The 20,968-nt window shown below is 41.3% G+C and overlaps 1 pseudogene; it reads left to right on the forward strand.

Moving 5' to 3' along the window:
* The first annotated feature begins 1,477 nt into the window (after positions 1-1,477).
* On the forward strand, positions 1,478-20,283 carry LOC129490666 (ras-related protein R-Ras2-like; annotated as a pseudogene).
* Positions 20,284-20,968: the final 685 nt, after the last annotated feature.

Raw genomic sequence — 20,968 nt, forward strand, 5'->3', positions numbered from 1 at the left:
GTAACCACAAAAGAAAATACATACAGAATACACAATAGAAAATGAGAAGGTAATCAAAACATGTCACTACAAAATATCAACCAAATACAAAGAAAGGCAATAAGAAAATGAGGGACAAAAAAGCTGTAAGATATGCAGAAGACAAATAACAAAATCACAATAGTAAGTTCTTCCCCATCAGTATGTTTTAAATGTAAATACATTAGACTCCTCAATATAAAGGCATAGATTGCCAGAGTGAATAACACAAATAGGATCCAACTATATTCTGTCTACAAGTGACTCACTTTAGATCTAAAAACATGCATACATTGAAAGTAAAAGAATAGAAAAATATATTCCCTGCAAATAATAATCAAAAGATGGAAGGAGTGGCTATACTAACACTAATATCATACAAGATTGACTTTATTTCAAAAACTGTTGCAAGAAACAAAGAACATTACATAATGATAAAAGGGTGAATTAACCAAAAAGATATAATAATTATAAACATATATGTACTAAACATCAGAGCTCCTAAGTATATGACACAAACATTGATAGAATTGAATGAGAAAATAAATATATCTGCATTAATAGTAAGAGACTTCAGTAGTCAACTTTCAGTATTAAATAGAACAACTAAACAGAGGATAATAAGGAAATAAGGGACAAGAAGAACACTATAGGCCAATTAGACCCAACAGACATATACAGAACATTCCACCCAACAATAGTAGAAGACATTTTTCTCAAGTGCATATAGAACATTGTTCAGGATATACCACGTATGAAGCCACAAAACAAGTCTTAATAAATTTAAAAAGATTGAAATCATGTAATGTATCTTTTCCAATCGCAATTAAATAAAACTAGACATCAATAGCAGGAGGAAAACTGGAAAATTCACAAATACATGAAAATTAAAAACCATACTCTTAAACAACCAATGGGTCAAAGAATAAATCACAAGAGAAATTAGAAAATATCTCGAGACAAATTATTATGAAAACAAAAAATACCAACTGATGAGATGCAGCAAAACAATGCTAAAAGGGAAACTTGTAATTACAAACATTTCCATTAAAAAAAGAAGTGCCCCAATGAATATATGTGTGCATGTGTCTTTACGGTAGAATGTTTACGTTCCTTTGGGTAAATACTCAATAATGGGGTGGCTGAGTCAAATAGCAATTCTGTTTTAAGTTATTTCAGAAATTGCCAAACTGCTTTCCACGGTGGCTTTACTTACAATAACAAAGACGTGGAATCAACATAAATGCCCATCAATGATAGACTGGGTAAAAAAAAAAAAAAAAATGTGGCACACGTACACCATGGAATACTATGCAGCCATTAAAAAATAATGTGATCATGTCCTTTGCAGGAACATGAGTGGAGCTGGAGGCCATTATTCTAAGTTAATTAACACAGGAACAGAAAACCAAATACAGCATGTTCTCACTTATGAGTGATAGCTAAACATCAAGTACACATGGACACAAAAAAGAAAACAACAGATACTGGGGCCTATTTGGGGGCAGAGGGTAGGAGGAGGGTAAGGGTGAAAAAAAACTACCTCTGCCGTGCTATGTTTATTGTCCCAGTGACAAAATTATCCGCGCAACAAAACCCTGGGACAAGTAATTTACCTATATAACAAACCTGTTATATAATTTACCTATATAACAAACCTTAGGTTCATGTACCCCTGAACCTAAGCTAAAACTTAAGAAAACAGTACTCCCAGATGGCCACATGTATCGTGCTGCAGAAAGACATAAAGGAGCACCCCCACCCTCACCCACTGCCCCAGACCCTTGTAATCACCCCACTTCTCTGTGCCTGGGGCAAGACCCAGCCGGCCCCAGGCACCATGCTGCCCTAGGACCAGCCCTTCTGACAACTCCTGGCACCCAAGACCACCCCCCTGCACTGTAAGTTGATGCACACAGTTCCTCCAGTCCTATTTTTTAATGGATTATGATCCAGCCATTGAAGATTCCAACACAAAGCAGTGTGTGCTAGATGGAAGAGCAGCCCGGCTATGTGTTTTGCAGACAACAGGACAAGAAGAGTTTGGAGCCATGAAGGAACAGTGTATGAGGACTGGTGAGGGTTTCCTATTGGTCTTTTCAGGCACAGATAGAGGCAGTTTTGAAGAAACCTATAAATTCAAATTCAAAGACAGATTCTCCTCAGAGTAAAGGACCATGGTGAGTTTCCAATGATTTTTATGGGTAATAAAACAGCTCTGGATAATCGAAGATAGGAAACACAGGAAAAACAGCATTTAGCACAGCAATGTAAGGTAATATCCATGGAGGTATCAGCAAAGATTAGGATGAATGCAGAGGGTGCCTTTTTTTTTTTTTTTTGAGACAAGATCTTGCTCTGACACCCAGGCTGGAGTGCAGTGGTGTGATCATAGCTCACTGCAGCTTTGAACTGCTCAGCTTAAGTGATCCTCTCGCCTCAGCTTCTGGTGTAGCTGGAACCACAGGCTTGCCCCATCTGGCCCAGCTAATTTTTCTTTCTAAGGGATGGGATTTTACTATGTTGCCCTGGCTGGTCTTGAACCCTTGGGCACAAGTGATCCTCCTGTCTTGGTCTCCCAAGGTGCTGAGATTACAGGCATGAGCTACCACGACTGGTCTCAAGCTTTCTATGAACATGTCTGGGTTATAGGGAAATTTCAAGAGCAGAAATGTCTTCTTTCACCAGAACCAACATGGGAAGAAAAAGACAAGGGCTGACATTGTGTCATTTTTCTAGAATCCCTTGAGTTTTATCTACCAAATGCTAGGGAAAGGCCTCATCTCCTCCTTCTCTCCTTACGGTTTACACCCTGTGGGTACCTTTCTAGCCTTAGACAAATGATGACCCTGTTAGCTTTGCAACAAGCAGCTGGCTAGTTCTTTCCATGAAGCTAATGCAATGGTCATTTTCAGGTAAATTTAAAGGAAACACTAAGGTGGCTTCATAGATTATCCAATTCCTTTAAAAGATATGTCTATGTATACACAGACCCATTCTTTTTATAAGTGCTTACATTTTAGTAGAATCAAAACAGTCTTGGAACCTAGGCCATTTGCCAAGCCGAAGCCACAGGCTGTGAAATAATTTTTAACTTCTGGAATCACGTTGTCTACTGTTACTCCAAATAAAAATATATAGGTTTTTAATGTGATTTTTTGGCCTATTTTTAAAATTTCAATGTCAACTTTAGTTAACCTTAAATACACTGAATTGAATCTACAAAAGTGAGACATCTCAGCATCAAAATGCCTGTTGTATTTATGGATTAAAAACTGCTTATAAAAGCCTGTGTTGCAGAATTGGAAAAAAAATACTTTAAAATTCATATGAAACCAAAAAAAACCCTGCATTGCCAAGACAATCCTAAGCAAAAAGAATGAAGCTGGAGGCATCATGCTACCTGACTTCAAACTATACTACAAGTCTACAGTAACCAAAACAGCATGGTACTGGTACCAAAACAGAGATATAGACCAGTGGAACAGAATAGAGGCCTCAGAAATAACAACACACATCTACAACCATCTGATCTTTGACAAACCTGACAAAAACAAGAAATGGGGAAATGATTCCCTATTTAATAAGTGGTGCTGGGAAAACTGGCTAGCTATATGTAGAAAGCTGAAACTGCATCCCTTCATTACACCTTATACAAAAATTAATTCAAGATGGATTAAAGACTTACATGTTAGACCTAAAACCATAAAAACCCTAGAAGAAAACCTAAGCAATACCTTTCAGGACATAGGCACGGGAAAGGATGTCATGACTAAAACATGAAAAGCAATGGCAACAAAAGCCAAAATAGACAAATGGGATCTAATTAAACCAAAGAGCTTCTGCATGGCAAAAGAAACTACCATCACAGTGAACAAGCAACCTACAGAATGGAAGAAAATTTTTGCAATCTATCCATCTGAAGAAGGGCTAATATCCAGAATCTACAAAGAACTAAAACAAATTTACAAGAAAAAATCAAACAAGCCCATCAAAAAGTGGGCAAAGGATGTGAACAGACACTTCTCAAAAGAAGACATTTTTGCAGCCAACAGACACAAGAAAAAATGTTCATCATCACTGGTCATCAGAGAAAAACAAATCAAAACCACAATGAGATACCATCTCACACCAGTTAGAATGGCGATCATTAAAACATCAGGAAAGAACAGGCCCTGGAGAGGATGTGGAGAAATAGGAACACTTTTACACTGTTGTTGGGAGTGCAAACTAGCTCAACCATTGTGGAAGACAGTGTGGCAAATCCTCAAGGATCTAGAACTAGAAATACCATTTGACCCAGCGATCCCATTACTGGGTATACACCCAAAGGATTATAAATCATGCCACTATAAAGACACATGCACACATATGTTTATTGCGGCACTATTCACAATAGCAAAGACTTGGAACCAACCCAAATGTCCATCAATGATAGACTGGATTAAGAAAATGTGGCACATATACACCATGGAATACTATGCAGCCATGAAAAAGTTCATATCCTTTGTAGGGACATGGATGAAGCTGGAAACCATCATTCTGAGCAAACTATCGCAAGGACAGAAAACCAAACACCACATGCTTTCACTCATAGGTGGGAATTGAACAATGAGAACACTTTTACACAGGGCAGGAAACATCACACACAGGGGCCTGTCCTGGGGTGGAGGGAGAGGGGGGATAGCATTAAGAGAAATACCTAATGTAAATGACAAGTTAATGGGCGCAGCACACCAACATGGCCCATGTATACATACGTAACAAACCTGCACTTTGTGCACATGTGCTCTAGAACATAAAGTATAATTTTAAAAAAAAGCCTGTGTTGCTACTCCTGCTTGCAAAGATGATAATATTCTATGTGGCCAAATATTTGGACTCATTCTGGACTTAAGCACTTCAGTATACTTGATTTTTTTTTAATTTAACTCTTTTTCACAGCCATGCTAAGGGTAAAAATGAGTAATTTCTGCCTGTCTTTCTTTTCAAGTATTTCTGGATAAGGGATTAAAAAAAATGGAAACTATAATATGATGTAATATTAATGTAATATAACATATGGAATTGGTTTTTCTAGGGTCACAGATGATTAGTGCTTTTGCTATATACTTTTATTTTATTATCAAATAGTATTTTTATATGTTTGTAAGCAAATGTGCTTTCACAGCATACCCTGTGCCTATGCAAAGATAAGTATTTAATTTTCACTGTTCACTTTTAACTGACAAAGCAAAATAAGTGGAAACTACAGAAACTGTGGTAGAACTTACTTGCTGGTCTAGTCTTGGTTGTATGCATTTTTGGCCAGGTGTCTTACTCAAGAAACCTTCCCAATAGAGTAAAACAGGATGAGACTCTGAAATCACTTTCAATATCCCCCACTAGATATTGACTGTTACATCAAGTATTAAGTGTAAAACTTTTAATTGACAATAGTATAACTGTGAATGGCTTCTGGTTTTGTTGTTAATTCTGTGGATTGTGTTTAAGCAATTCTAAAGTGTGTTCCTTTTTTGAGATTTTAAGTGGTATTGCACAGTTGTACACATTTATAGAATGTTTAAAGAGCATACCCTTGTACAGCTTCAGGTCTAAAATTTAAATTAATCTGTTATCACAGAAAAAAATAAAAAGAAGAAAGAGCTCAAATCTACAATCTGACTTTATACATTAAGAAACTGGAAAAGAAAAATATACTAAACCCAGAGCTAGCAAAAGTAAGGTAATAATAAAGATTAGAGCAAAGAAAACTAAATCAGGAATAGAAAAGCAATAGAGAAAATCAATGAAACCAAGAGTTGGTTCATTAAAAGATCAACAAAATGAACAAACTTTTAGTTAGACACAGTAAGAAAAAAATACACAAATAATGAAAATTAGAAATGAAAGAGAATATGATTATCAATTTTACAAAAATAAGACAGTACTATGAAAAATTGTACAACACCACATTGGTTAACCTTGATTAAATGGACAAATTCCTATAGAAACACAACCTACCAAGTTTGAATCAGAATAAATAAATAATCTTAACAGATCTGTGACTGGTAAGGAGGTTGAATCACTGATCAAAAACCCCCCAACAATAAAAAGTCCAGGACGCATGGATTCACTGGTGAATTCTACCAAACATTAAAGGGATAATTGTCAAAGACAAATTGTCTTCAAATTCTTCCAAAAAATTGAAAGGGAGGGAGCACTTCCAAACTCATTCTATGAGGGCAGTGTTACCTTGATATCAAAGAAAAACAAAGACACTACAAGAAAACTATAGGCCAAAATATCTGATGAATATTGGTGCAAAAATCTTCATCAAAATATGAGCAAATAGAATTCAACAGCATATTAAAAGGATTATAAATCATAACCAAATGAGATTAATTCCTGGAATGCAAGGATGATTCAGCAGATGTCAGTCAACCAATGTACACCACATTAACAGAATGAAGAGGAAAAAAAAAAGACTACATGATTGATGATCTCAATCGATGCAGAAAAAGTATTTGAGAAAATTTAACACCATTCTATTATAAAAACACTCAATCAATTAAGAATAGAAGAAAAGTACCTCAACACAATAAAGGCCACATATAACATCATTTCCATTTATGAAAGACTGAAAACTTTTTCTGCTTGATCAGGCACAAAACAAGGATATCTACTTTACCACTTCTATTCAACATAATACTGGAGGCACTAGCCAAATCAATTAACTAAGAAACATAAATAAAAGGCATCCAAGTTAGAATGGAAGAAGTAAAATTATCCTTGTTCACAAATGGCATGATTTTTGCTGCTATAAAGACACATGCACATGTATGTTTATAGCAGCACTATTCACAATAGCAAAAACTTGGAACCAACCCAAATGTCCAACAACGATAGACTGGATTAAGAAAATGTGGCCCATATACACCACAGAATACTATGCAGCCATAAAAAATGATGAGTTCATGTCCTTTGTAGGGACATGGATGAAACTGGAAAACATCATTCTCAGCAAACTATCACAAGGACAAAAAACCAAACACCGCATGTTCTCACTCATAGGCGGGAATTGAACAATGAGAACACATGGACACAGGAAGGGGAACATCACACACCGGGGACTGTTGTGGGGTGGGGGGAGGGGGGAGGGATAGCATTAGGAGATATACCTAATGCTAAATGACGAGTTAATGGGTGCAGCACACCAACATGGCACATGTATACATATGTAACAAACCTGCACGTTGTGCATATGTACCCTAAAACTTAAAGTATAATAATAATAAAATTTTTAAAATGGCATGATTTTATATGTAGCAACCACTGAAGATTCCACAAGAAAAGTTGCTAGAACTAATAAACAAATTTGGTGTAGTTGGGCATGGTGACTCATGCCTATAATCCCAGGCACTTTGGGAGGCTGAGCTGGGAGGATCACTTGAGATCAGGAGTTCAAGACAAATTTAGCAAAGTTGCAGGATGCAAAATCAACACACAAAAATCAGTTGTGTTTCTATACACTAACCATGAGCAGTCTGAAAAGGAAATTAAGAAAAAAAATCCATTTACAATAGCATCAAAAAGAATAAAATACTTAGGAATAAACTTAACCAAGAGGGAAAGAAACACACATTGAAAACTACAAAACATTGCTTAAAGAAATTAAAGACACCAATAAATGGAAAGGCATTTCATGTTTATGAATCGGAAGACTTAATATACTTACAATGTCAATACTACCCAAAGAGATCTGTAAATTTAATGCAATTTCTTTCCAAATCCAAACAGTGGGTTTTTTGTTAGAAATAAGAAAATTCATGTGAAATCTCAAGGGACCCCAAATAGCCAAAATAATCTTGAAAAAGGAACCAAGCTGGAGTTCTTACATTTCCTGACTTCAAAACTTACTACAAAGCTACAGTAATCAAAACAGTATGGTGCTGGCATAAAGACAGACATAAAGATCAATGGATCAAAACAGAGAGCTCAGAAATCAACTTTGTATACATGGTCAAATGCTTTTTGACAAGGGTGCCAAGACCAATTGGGAATGGACAGTCTTTTCAACAAATAGTGTTGGGAAAACTGATATCTACATGCAAAAGAATGAAACTTGGCCCTTAGCTTACACCATATACAAAAATTCACTGAAATGGATCAAAGACCTAAGTAAAAGAGCTAAAGCTATAAAAACTCTTAGAAAGAAACATAGGGGAAAAGATTTATGACATTGGATATGGCAATGAGTTCTTGAATATGACACCAAAAGAACAAGCGGCAAAAGAAAATATAGATAATGGGGACTACATTGAAATTAAAAGCTGTGTGACAGAGGACACAATCAACCAAGTGAAAAAGCAATCTATAGAATGTAAGAAAATATTTGCAATGTAAGTATCTGAAAAAAGGTTAATATCCAGAATATATAAAGAATTCCTGTAATTCAGCAACAACAAAAACAAATAACGTGACTTTAAAAATAGGCAAAGGACTTCAAGAGAGATTTCTCCAATGAAGATATACAAATAGCCAAAAAACACATGAAAAAATGCTCCATATCAAAAATCATTAGGGAAATGCTAATCGAAACCATGATGAGATATTTCCTCACACCCATTAGGATAGCTACTATAAAAAAAAAACAACTAAAAAATAGCAAATGCTGGTGAAGATATAGAAGAATTGGAACATCTGTGGCTTCTTGTTGGGAATGTAAAATGGTGCAGCTACTATACAAAAGTGTGTGGTGGATCCTCAGAAAATTAAGAATACAATTACTGTATGATCCAGTGATATTATTTCTGGATATATACCTAAAATAACTGAAACTGGAATCCAAAAAGATATTTTTAAAGCCATGTTCATAGCAGCATTATTCACAATATCCAAAAGGTAGACACAGCCTAAGTGTCCATTGACATATGAATGGGTAAACGAAATGTGATATATACACAAAATGGAAGGTTATTCAGCCTTAAAAAGAAAGACAAGTCTGATAGAAAGCCTAGTCAGATTAATATCCAAAGGACTGAGCCTTGAACAAAGGGTTATCTTTTAAGTATTTCATGGGTGGGGGGAGATCTGTACAGGGGGAAGCATACTACAGAAGAGAGAAACAAAGACAGTTATTTAATTGAGACATGCATTACATCATTTCTTACTTTTTAAGGAAAAACATGTTTTGTGACTTGAGTTTATCTGTCTAGTGATCTTGCAGCTGCATGGCAAGAGAAACATGGTCTTCACAAAACCTGGGAAGGGAGGAGAGATAAGGCTCACTAGCCACAGAAAAACAGGCAGTTAATTTTAAAGGACTCCAGCTCTTTCTCTTTCTCAGGGGGAGTTGGGTTTTCTTATATACAACTGAGTTTCTGCTTACACACTTTTTAATTTCTTTTAATTCCTGTTCCAGGACTATAGGCTTTTAGACCTTTTGTAACCTTGCTGCTAAGGGACTTGTACTCAGTCTACTTCACTGTTCTAATTCTTTGCTTGAATTTGGATAAGGCTTTAAAGGAGCAATTTGTTCGTCTCCCCCATGGTCTCCAGGTCTTTCTTCCTCTAACCCTCCTGCTGCCCCTTGATCTTCCTGTCCCCGATTTTGTGAGAGGTATGGAGAGGGCAAGCATGATAGGGGGGTCCCATGGCTTTTCACTGGGCAAGGATTTTTTACTAGGTTCTTTTTCTTTTTCTTTGAAGGGGGAATACAAGGGCTAATTCTTTGATCCAGCAGACAGCATAACCTATCTCTTCTTGTGAGGATGGGGTTTTATCATTCACATAGAAAAATAAAGCTTGGCACACCCAATCCTCATCTGGGCCAAACCTAGGTCAAAACACTGAAGGTTTATGAATGGGGTCTTTAGGACAGATGAAACAGCAGTACTTATCATCTTTTGCTTTTCCTTGTCCCTGGCTTGAGGGTTGTCCCTCCAAACCTGCAGCATTCTCCCTAAAGGACTGTCCACAGGGAATGTCAGAGGGAATCTTTTTGGCTCCCTCTTTCCTTTGTCCCTTAGGCCTACAATTTCTGTTTCTCATCTTCAGTCAGTCTCTGTGTCTGAGCTTTTTCCCTGTGTACTCAGCCACCCCCCCACCTCACTGGAGGTTTCTTGCACACCCCGAGAATCGCTTCATCCATCTATGGCCATTTCTCTGGCGGGAGAACAGAACTGCAGATTGGGACTCCACACTCACTTCATATTTAAGATACATCTCAGTCACATACACTTGACCTCCAAAAATGCCCCACCATCAAGGCAGTACTTATGGTCCAATTTTTCTTCCTTGGCTCATACACAAGGTTGCCTGGTTGCTGTGGTGCCTTCTTTTCTTCCTGTGTCACCTCCTCTGCCTCCTGAATAATAGTCTCAGGTTTGTCTGTGGCCTCTGCGGGAAGCTGGGATACCTAAACAGAGCGGGCCATCTAAATCAGGTGAGATGTGTCTCCCCTCTCAGCAAGAGTCCCACTCCACACAGGCACAGAGGCCCCAGGTGGGTCCACAAGTTTGTGGTAAACACATTCACCTGTCCAAATCCAAAGAATGGACTTGGAGACATGAAGGACAGCAGAAGTGAGGACTTTTTTTTTTCTTTTTTTTTTGAGACAAAATCTCGCTCTGTTGCTCAGGCTGGAGTGTAATGGCATGATCTCAGCTCACTGCAACCTCTGCCTCCCTGGTTAAAGCAGTTCTCCTGCCTCAGCTTTCTAAGTAGCTGGGACTACAGGTGTGCGCACCATGCCTGGAAATTTGTGGCCTAGAACCCCAATTCAACTGCAAATCACTCCTTGGCCATTTACTGAATGCTTGCCATGGACAATGCCCATGTATTTTTGTATTTTTCGTATTTTTAGTAGAGACGGGATTTCACCATGTTGGCCAGGCTGGTCTCGAACTCCTGGCCTCAGCCTCCCAAAGTGCTGGAATTAGAGGCATGAGCTACCGCACCCAGCCAGAAGTGAGACTTTTAATGGTGGTCTTGCAAGATTGGGTGTCTGGTAGGCAGGTACACCCAGGGCAGTTACAGCAGGTAATTTATGTCCTAGCACAGAATTCCTTCCCCCAGTTCCTCATTGGCCAAGTACTACAGAGTTACTGTCTTCGTGGACATCGCCTAAGTTTCATTATCTCCCTTATAAGGTTATACCCCGGTTCCCTTCCCTGCTTAAGTTTGACTTCCCGATAATAAAACTTTCTTCCCTTTTATGGGCTGACCCCTCCTCTACATTCTGTTCACTTATTGTGACCTTCTAGGTGTATGAGCCGTGCAGTTTGTTCCATCCACAGGCTGGCTGCCAGTGCTTAGATTTACCATGCCTTGAAAATGGATCATTTAAAATGTTTTCTCATACCCACCAAAAATAAAAATTTTAAATTTAAATAAATAAAAATTTAAAAAAGGATTTCCAGAAGATTTCTCATGACAGTGGTTCTCAACCACTAGCTGTACACTGTGATCACCTGGGAGTTTTAAATATTCACGATGCTTGTGTCATCTCAGAGATTCTAAAATACTTTCTCCACAGTGTTGCTTTAAACATCCTTTCCATTGCTTCTCATGTGAAATCAAATTTGAGAATCACTAAATCAAGACACTTCTTCCAGAGTAGAAAATCTCCCAGAGATCAGGGTCATCCTGACTGTTAGATCTCACCTTCCAGGACCCTTCCTGCTGACAAGCCAAGCTAGTTCTCAACCCAACAATAATTCTATGAATGTTCTTCCCTCTCTCTTCCTCATCCTCTTCCCATCCTTCATGTCCTGGTTCAATCCCCAAGCTCTTCTGAAAAGCCTTTCCATCTAGTCCAGGGCCCATTCAGTCCTCTGCTTTGTTATTCATTACTGCAGGCTGTTACCATCACCTAACTTCATATTTGTCATTAAATCATTCATGCTTGTTTACTAAGTTCTCTCTATATCTAAGAATGTCTGCCCTCACCCCCTTAAAAAATATCACTTCATTTTATTTCTTTCATAAAATTCAAATAACACCTTGCAGGGGACATTTCCATGACAAGCATTCAGTAAATGTTCAAGGAGTGATTTGCAGTTGAATTGGGGTTCTTGGCCCAAATTTTAAGGTATTTAATTTTTAATTTTAATCTGACATGTATGTGTGGGTGTTTGTGGGTGTGTTTGTCTATCTATCTCTTAGAAAAATATATTCATGTCACTTTAAAATTAAAAATAACGTGGTGTTACCTTTATAGAAAAGTCGGAATCTTTTCCCTGATGAACTTAAAGAGCAGTTGTCATTGATTGATGTCAAACAAGACCTTCTAAGTCTTATTTCTAGGATTCATGCATTCAATATGCAAGTCCTTCTCTGAAGTAGGATTTCTGCATGGCAATGGGGGAGAGTAGAGATGGTTTTCATCCTATTTGTGGCTTAATGGAAGCTTTGCAGCCATTCTGTACATGTGTACAAATAGGGGGCTCAGTGCGGGAGAAAGCAGGCTTGTGGCACGTTTGGGAAGGGGAAGGTAGTCCCTAGCCCAGCTCCCAGGCATCTACAGGCTGATGCTTCTCAGTCTCTACAGCAATTTGCTTGCCCTCCACTCAACTGAGATTGGAAGTTACAGTGTTGCTGACTTGGTAAGAGTGAGGCTAAAACTATGGTCAAATGCTGTAGGACTTGAGAAGTTCCCCATTTGCACTGCTCTTTGTAGCCAAGATGAGATGTTAAAAGCAAAAGCATAGGCTGGGCGCGGGTGGCTCATGCCTGTAATCCCAGCACTTTGGGAGGCCGAGGCAAGCTGATCACTGAGGTCAGGAGTTCAAGACCAGCCTAGCCAACATGGTGAAACTCCGTCTCTACTAAAAATACAAAAATTAGCTGGGCTCAGCAGTGCGCGCCTCTAATCCCAGCTACTGGGGAGGCTGAGGCAGGAGAATTGCTTCAACTCAGAAGGCGGAGGTTGCAGTGAGCCGAGATCACGCTGCTGCACTCCAGCTCAGGGGCCACAGAGCAAGACTCTGTCTCAATAAATAAATAAATAAATAAATAAATAAATAAATAAATAAAGTTTCCTGAAGGCCTCTTCCCATCCTTTAACAGGATAGGTTCAATTAGGAGGGGTTACTGGACTTTTCAGAAGTCAATGGCTGCTTAGATAATTAAAATGTATAATACCTACTCAAGTTTTTTTTTTTAAGACAGTCTCGCTCTGTCACCCAGGCTGGAGTGCAGTGGCACAATCTCAGCTCACTGCAAGCTCCGCCTCCCAGGTTCATGCCATCCTCCTGCCTCAGCCTCCCGAGTAGCTGGGACTACAGGCACACGCCGCCATGCCTGGCTAATTTTTTGTATTTTTAGTAGAGACAGGGTTTCACCGTGTTAGGCAGGATGGTCTCGATCTCCTGAACGTGTGATCCGCTGGCCTCGGCCTCCCAAAGTGCTGGGATTACAGGCGTGAGCAACTGCACCCAGCCTACTCAAGATTATTTTGCAAGTTTTAACATATACAAATTTAATTGTATATGGTTTTTCAAAAATAGTTTACTGTACTGCTTGAGAATCTAGATTTAATATTTAAAAGTCATCCCTTTTACTAAGAATTTCTATCAAGGTCAGGCTCAGTGGTTCATGTCTGTATTCCCAGTAATTTGGGAGGCTGAGAGAGAAGGATTGCTTGAGCCCAGGACTTTGAGACCAGCCTAGGCATTATAGCAAGACCCCATATCTACCACAATAAATAAAGTCTGGACATATTGATGCATGCCTGTAGTTCCAGCTACTCACGAGGCTAGGGCAGGAGGATCACTTGAGCCCAGGAGTTTAGGGCTGTATTTCTGTTGACTTTTAAGAATGTTGAGGTTTTACTTGTCACATAATTCATGATTCCTCAGGGCAAGGAGACATGGAACATGGATCAGTGATGATGAGCCAGTGCCATTTCCAAAGGCTCAGCCTTGAGACCTCTTCCAGCAAGCAGGCATAGAGGGGCTGTCAGATGACAGCACTGCTGTTGCAGGCCTCATCCTTACCAGCTCTTGGGGTAAATATTTCACTCTTCCGAAGGCAGGATTTATCTGTTCTGACCTCTACCACCCCAGAGAAGAAGCTCAAATCATCTTATTGGAGTCCTTGGTGTTGTATGTGCTGCTTGTAGTGACATCAGCCACATCCCTGGTGGTTAAGGTGGCTGGGGTCCACCTGGCAATCCAGGCAGCTGTTCTCCTCTTCTCTCCTTTCACACCCATTGTTCCCAGACATGCATTATTTCCAGAGAGAGGGACATTTTTTGGTCAGGAGCTTCTCTAGCTTTCCATCTTCTGCAGAACCATTTGAGGGGGTGCACAGGAAGCAGCACAGTATGCTGCTTCTCACTGAAGCCATCATGGTCTTCATCTTCTCCTTCCCTGTGTCTCCATTACAGGCCCTCTTGACAACAGAATCCTGGTGGATCTTTCTGAATGTACAGAAATGGCAGCCGAGGCCCAGCCAAAAGCTCTTGCTGTATTCAGGAAAGTGGCTTGGTCACCAGAGTCCTAGGGAAAGAGTCCCAGGAAAAGTTTTGCAATATGCAGCAATCTAACCCAACTAAACTCAACAAACCTTTCTGGATGCCCACTCTTTGTAAAGGGCTCAGCTAGGGCCTACAGACATAGTGGCGAATAATACCCAGACTGTCCTTAAGAAGCTCATGCTCTGGTAAGGGATCACCACCGCTCATGTGTGGAAACCAACACGGTGCTGGAGAGGAGGAAAGACAATAATAGAACCATGGGAGGGGGGAAAGAAGTTGCCCAGAGGAGGAAGCAGTCATGTCTGATTCCTAAATCAGAGAAAGCCTCTAATAGGAGAGGTCTGGGCTTGGTGCAGTGGCTCGCCCTTGTAATCCCAGCACTTTGAGAGTCCAACGCCAGAGGATCACTTCAAGCCAGGAATTCGAGACCAGCCTCAGAAACATAGTGAGACACACAGTCTCTACAAAAATAAAAATAAAAAAATAAAATTAGCTAGGTGTGCTGATGCATACCTGTATCCTCAGCCACTCCAGAGACTAAGGCAGGAGGATCACTTGAGCCTTGGAGTTAGAGGTTACAGTGAGCTATGATTGTGCCACTGCACTCTAGCCTAGGCAACAGAGTGAGAGTGTGTCTCAAAAAAATAAATAAAACAAATTATTATATGGGTATTGATGTGGTTTGATTTGTGTCCCCACCCAAATCTCTTTTTTTTTTTTTTTTTTTTTGAGGCGGAGTCTTGCTCTGTTGCTCAGGTTGGAGTGCAGTGGCGGGACCTTGGCTCACTGCAACCTCTGCCTCCCAGGTTCACGCCATTCTCCTGCCTCAGCCTCCCAAGTAGCTGGGACCACAGGCGCCCGCCACTACGCCCGGCTAATTTTTTGTATTTTTAGTAGAGATGGGGTTTCACCATGTTAACCAAGATGGTCTCAATCTCCTGACCTTGTGATCCACCCGCCTCGGCCTCCCAGAGTGCTAGGATTACAGGCGTGAGCCACCACGCCTGGCGTCCCCACCCAAATCTCATTGTAATCCTCAATGTTGGAGGAGGGGTCTGGTGGGAGGTAATTGGGTGTCATGGGGGCAGACTTATCCCTTGCTGTTCTCATGATAGTGAGTGGGTTGTCATGAGATCTGGTTGTTTAAAAGTGTGTAGCAGCTCCCTCTTCTCTCTCTCCCTCCTCCTTCTCTGGTCAATATAAGATGTGCCTTCGCACCATGATTGTAAGTTTCCTGAGACCTTCCCCAGTCATGCTTCCTGTATAGCCTGCAGAATCGTGAACCAATTAAACCTGTTTTCTTTATAAACTACCCAGACTCAGGTACTTCTTTATAGCAATGTATGAACAGGCTAATATAGGTATATTGTATAGAAAAAAAGAAACATAAATGAGTAAAAACTTAAAAAGAAGTCTATCTGATCTGGGTTTGAAAGGATGCATAGGAGTCTTCTAGGGAGTATAGAGAAATTCTAGGCAGTGGAAACTTCCTGGATAAAGATGTGTATGTGTGGATTATTTTGATGGATTTGAAGTATTTTGGAATGAAGGCAGCCGTGAAGATAAGGGCTGGTTAGAAATCGAATGCCAATGACTTCACATGAGTTTCTGATAAGAATCTATAACTCTTGGGGCTTATCAAACACTGATTAGTTTACAGATATCACACAATATAAAGTCAAAGGAGGTCAAAATAAGGGTGGCCATAATTCTTCACCAACTGTGAATGTGAGAAGAGCACCCCAATCCCTCCACATGAGGAGTAGCATAGGTGGCTTTTCTACTGGCTGCAGCTATGGACCCACCTCATTCCCCAGCACATAAATATTCCGGTTAACCTTAACTAAATCACCTCTGGGCAGAGAAAGAAAGGTCTACGTGCACAGCCCAGCAAAAAGCAGCACACAGCTGAAAGAAAAACTCAGAAGACAGATTTGAAAAAGAAAACGCGATGGATCTCATTCCAAACTTTGCCATGGAAATGTGGGTTCTCCTGGCTACCAGCCTGGTGCTCCTCTACCTGTGAATAACTGTCCAGGCCATCTGCTCTGTAACTTTAGACTTTTAGTGCTAATCAGGCCTATTTTTCTTATTTGTTTTGAAGATGAAAGACATAATGGGGGGGAAGTTGCTTAAGCATTGAATGCTACAAACATAAATTATCATTATTGATCTGTTGGGGCTCATAACAAAACACTTGAAAATAAGACACTGTGGCAAGCTGAGTACTTTGAACTAAAGGAGACTGGAGGATCTCAGAAATGGCCTCAGAACTAAGGTCTCTCTGACCTTCTCCTGCCTCCCCTACTTTCCCTCCAGAAGTGCAGAGAGGGGCTTTCTCTGAAGTTCCTTTATCTGACTAAGGAAAGACCTGCCAGAAAGAATGCAATTGTCTTTAGCACCTCCAAATAATATCATCAAACAGAATATTAACTTACAGGAAAGAAGTAGAAAGTTGATAATACTTATTCTTTGGAGCACTGCTACCTGACACACTTTATCTCCATAATAAAATAACCTTTGTTCATCATGCATTTTCTCCCCTTATCCTTCCATAGCTTGTGTCACCAACTCCCCACCAGAAGTCCTTAAATTTTTAGTAAGTCACAATGCTATTTAAGCTTCAGCCACCCGGTCCTTACTTAGTCTCATATATTGTGAGTCTCCAGTGTGTATGCATTTCATAAATGTGTATGCATTTTTTTTGAGACAGAGTCTGGCTCTGTAACCCAGGCTGGAGTGCAGTGATGCAATCATAGCTCACTGCAGGCTAGAACAACTGGGCTCAAATCATCCTCCCACCTCAGCCTCTCAAGTAACTGAAATGACAGGTTCTGTTAATCAATCCATTGTCAGGTTCTCAGACTCAAACATTAAGCCTCCAGAGGGGGAACTGAAGTTTTCTCTCCCCACCCCCTACAGTTTTGGTGAGACAACCAGGAGATAAAGTCACTCTGCTCCTTCTGAAGCTACAGTTGAGAGACCCTGAGACCTGATGAAGCTGGAGAAAGGTAGGAATTCTTACCCAGTCTGTCTCCTGGATCTCTGCTTGTGGAACCAGGTTGAACAAGTGGTAATATCACTACTAGTCTCATGTTTCTTTCCAAACTTAGATTAGTAGTAGAAAACCTTTTTGTAAACTTGTTCTTGGTATACAACATCTAGTGTTTTTATTTTTGCTATGAGTATTCTGCATTTCTGGTTCCTGCCCCTTCAGAGATGGTCTTTGTTTTCCTTTGTCTTGTTGTCATTTGTCAGAAAGAGGAGAATTGTAGGGCAGAACATGGGCATAGGGTCTTTCTATAAGCCTGTCATTTAAGCCCACCCAACAGACTGGTGACTTCATATTTCTCAACAGACCAGCATCTGTTTAGACAAACTTTGCAGTGTATCTCTCAGACAAAAATCAAATGAGATCTTTCTTTTGTCTGTTTGTATGTCCTGAGAAATTGGCTTTGTTGCGAAGTGAGAACATCTCTCTCTGGTCTCTGTTACCGGGGGGCCTGATTGTTGGTTGGCATCTGGCAGCTAGCCAAAAAGGCTAGGGACCCAAGACGTGAAGTAGCAAGTAGCATTCTCTTTGTCTGACCATGCCAGCTCATAGGGGAGTTAGTCTTAAGAGGCTCAAGTCCATGAGGGCTTTTGTCATCTCAACCTTCACCAAAATGAGTGACCGAAGCATAAGTCGCAATCACTGAGGATTATTAAGCCAGCTTGAGTGCATGCCCGGGAAAAATGTAAGTCACATATGCATCTGTGGCTGTTTTTTTTCCAAAGAGGTTCTCAGAGATTTAATATTTATAAATTTTCCTTTAAAATTGGGGGGAGGGTTGTTATGAGATGAATGATTTCATACTTGTGAGACTTTAGTTAGTGCCTTGTCATATGATAAGGTGAACATTTAAAGAAAAAGTAATAGAGAAAGTAGATATCTCAGGGAAGGGTGAGGAAAGGATTAATCTCATCTTATCCTTACCCTGTACCTGGGAGGATAAGCTCATAACTGACAATATTGGTGTGGAATCTTTTGAAAGGGCTGCTTTCTCTTTCACCTTTAGGAAAGAAAGTCTAATGACAATGAGCAATGGAGGGGGTATAATGAGGCATGCTGGACCTCCCTTTTCATCACGACCTGGAATTCAGTTTTTCAGGTTCCTCTGGGGTCCACTTAGCCAAAGGGAGGTCTGTTTATTTGGTGGAGGGGGCTTGGGATTTTGTTTTTGGTTTACATTCTCCTTTATTTGGGCCAAGATTTTCCAGAGCCAACATCAATGGCAGACTTTTATTTGGTCTCATCATTGCTGTGATGGTGTGGCTGTCTGCCCCAAGTCCACTCTGTCCCTCTGTGGGGCTCTTATGGCCAAAGGACCTAAAGCCAAAAGACTAATAGCTGATTTATATGTTCTAGGCCAGACAGGAATAGAGGTGGGAAGGCATTCATCAATCCTTAAAACCAGGCCGGGCGCGGTGGCTCAAGCCTGTAATCCCAGCACTTTGGGAGGCCGAGGCGGGTGGATCACGAGGTCAGGAGATCGAGACCATCCTGGCTAACACGGTGAAACCCCGTCTCTACTAAAAAATACAAAAAAATTAGCCGGGCGTGCTGGCGGGCGCCTGTGGTCCCAGCTACTCGGGAGGCTGAGGCAGGAGAATGGCGTGAACCCAGGAGGTGGAGGTTGCGGTGAGCCGAGATCGCGCCACCGCACTCCAGCCTGGGGGACAGAGAAAGACTCCGTCTCAAAAAAAAAAAAAAAAAAAAAAAAAAAAAAAAAAAATCAATCCTTAAAATCTTTTTTAAGTAATATAAGAGCCAAAAAACAAAAGTCAAAAGACTTTGGTCATGAAAGGCAAGGTTACAAAATTGACTTATCTGTAAGTTGTATGCATTGAACTACTGTAATCTAGGTTTTAGTTACAGACTTGTAGCAATTCGCTGTATAAAACTTGAGCATTTTGTTAAAACCACTTAAGCTAAGAAATTTAGAGACTCTGGTTGTCCTGCAAAGTTTTTTGTGGTCTCTCTAATATTTGTCCTAAAGTGGTCAGTACATTTATTTTTATAGATCTGTTTGCATAAATTCTATAACTGGGAACAAGTGTACAAAGGTTATTGATGGCAGTGGCTGCTCCAGACAGCCTGCCACTGCCATCACGGTGGCTGCAGCAGGGAGGCGGGCGGGGCTGCACACTCCATGGAGCCCTGCCCCTTCCAAGTTGGGGCAGGAGTTCCATGGGTGCTGCTGCAGCCACCCAAACCACAGCTGCAGACCCAGGCCTCCAGCTCCATGGAGCAGGCAGAAGTCCTCCTTCACCCACCCCTACCACCCATCCCCACCTTTCCTCAACCCCCATCCGCCCTACCCTGCACAGCTGCAGCCACCCACCAGCTGCAGACTCAGGCATCCCTGCACTCTTAGGGGCCCAGGAAGGCCCCCCTACCCTCACAGGCTCCAAAGTGCCTGCTCCTGCTCCCTGGCTTCTCCCTGCTGTCAGCACCCTCTCCAATCTCAGAGCAAAGTCAGGCTGAGCCCTGGTGCCATGAATGGAAGCAGGAGACAGACAGATTCCCAGGTAGAAGGAGATGGGTCCCCAGTGAGGCCCCACCTTCAGGTCAGGGAGGGCCTGAAGGCTGGTGGCTGGGCTGCCAGTCCCATTGACTAGAGTGAAAACTTGTGATTCTTTTTCCAGCCCTCACATGGCTGCCCAAGGACCAATCAGTGCACACTTACTCCCCTCTAGGGCCCATAAAAGCCCCAGGTTCTGCTAGAGCTGAGCAGACATCAGTGGACCAGCTGCAGAGATGAGCTACCCTCTCTGCTGATAGCAAGAGACATTTAGACAACCAGCAGCAGAGAGGGGCTACCCACTCTAGGGCCTCCTCTCTGCTGAGAGCCTCAGCGACCTGCAGAGACATGCAGACTACCAGCTGCAGAGAGAAGCAACCCACTCCAAAACCTCCTCTCTGCTGAGAGCTGCAGAGATGACAGGATGACCTACCTGAAGAGAGGAGCCTCCCAATCCAGGGTCTCCTCTCTGCCAAGAGCTGAACACTCATCGGGACACCCTGACTGTGGAAAGTAGCTACCCTCTGTGGGTCTCCTGTGAGCTGTTCTATTGCTCAATAATGCTCCTCTTCATCTTGCTTTACCTCCACCTGTCTGCATACCTCATTCTTCCTGGTCGAAGGACAAGAATTCAGGGCCCACTGAATGGCAGAGGTAAAAGAGCTATAACACAAACAGGGCTGAAACATGCCCCTTGCTCACCATGTTGCAGGCAAAGAGAAGGAGAGAAGAGCCGCAGTCCCTCAGGGAGCCCAGACCCAGGAGCTCCCCAAAACAGAGTTGTGACACTTTGGTATCCTGCAGTGCCTGGTGTCTCCAAGTTTGCAGGCACCACTGCATTCCGTGTGCCAGCTGGGGAAACTGCTTGCAGTGTACCTGGTCCAGCCACAGCCTCACAGAGAGCCAGTGCCTGTGCGGGCACCTG

The sequence above is a fragment of the Symphalangus syndactylus genome, chromosome 9 (genome assembly GCF_028878055.3).
Source record: "Symphalangus syndactylus isolate Jambi chromosome 9, NHGRI_mSymSyn1-v2.1_pri, whole genome shotgun sequence".
Taxonomy (NCBI): domain Eukaryota; kingdom Metazoa; phylum Chordata; class Mammalia; order Primates; family Hylobatidae; genus Symphalangus; species Symphalangus syndactylus.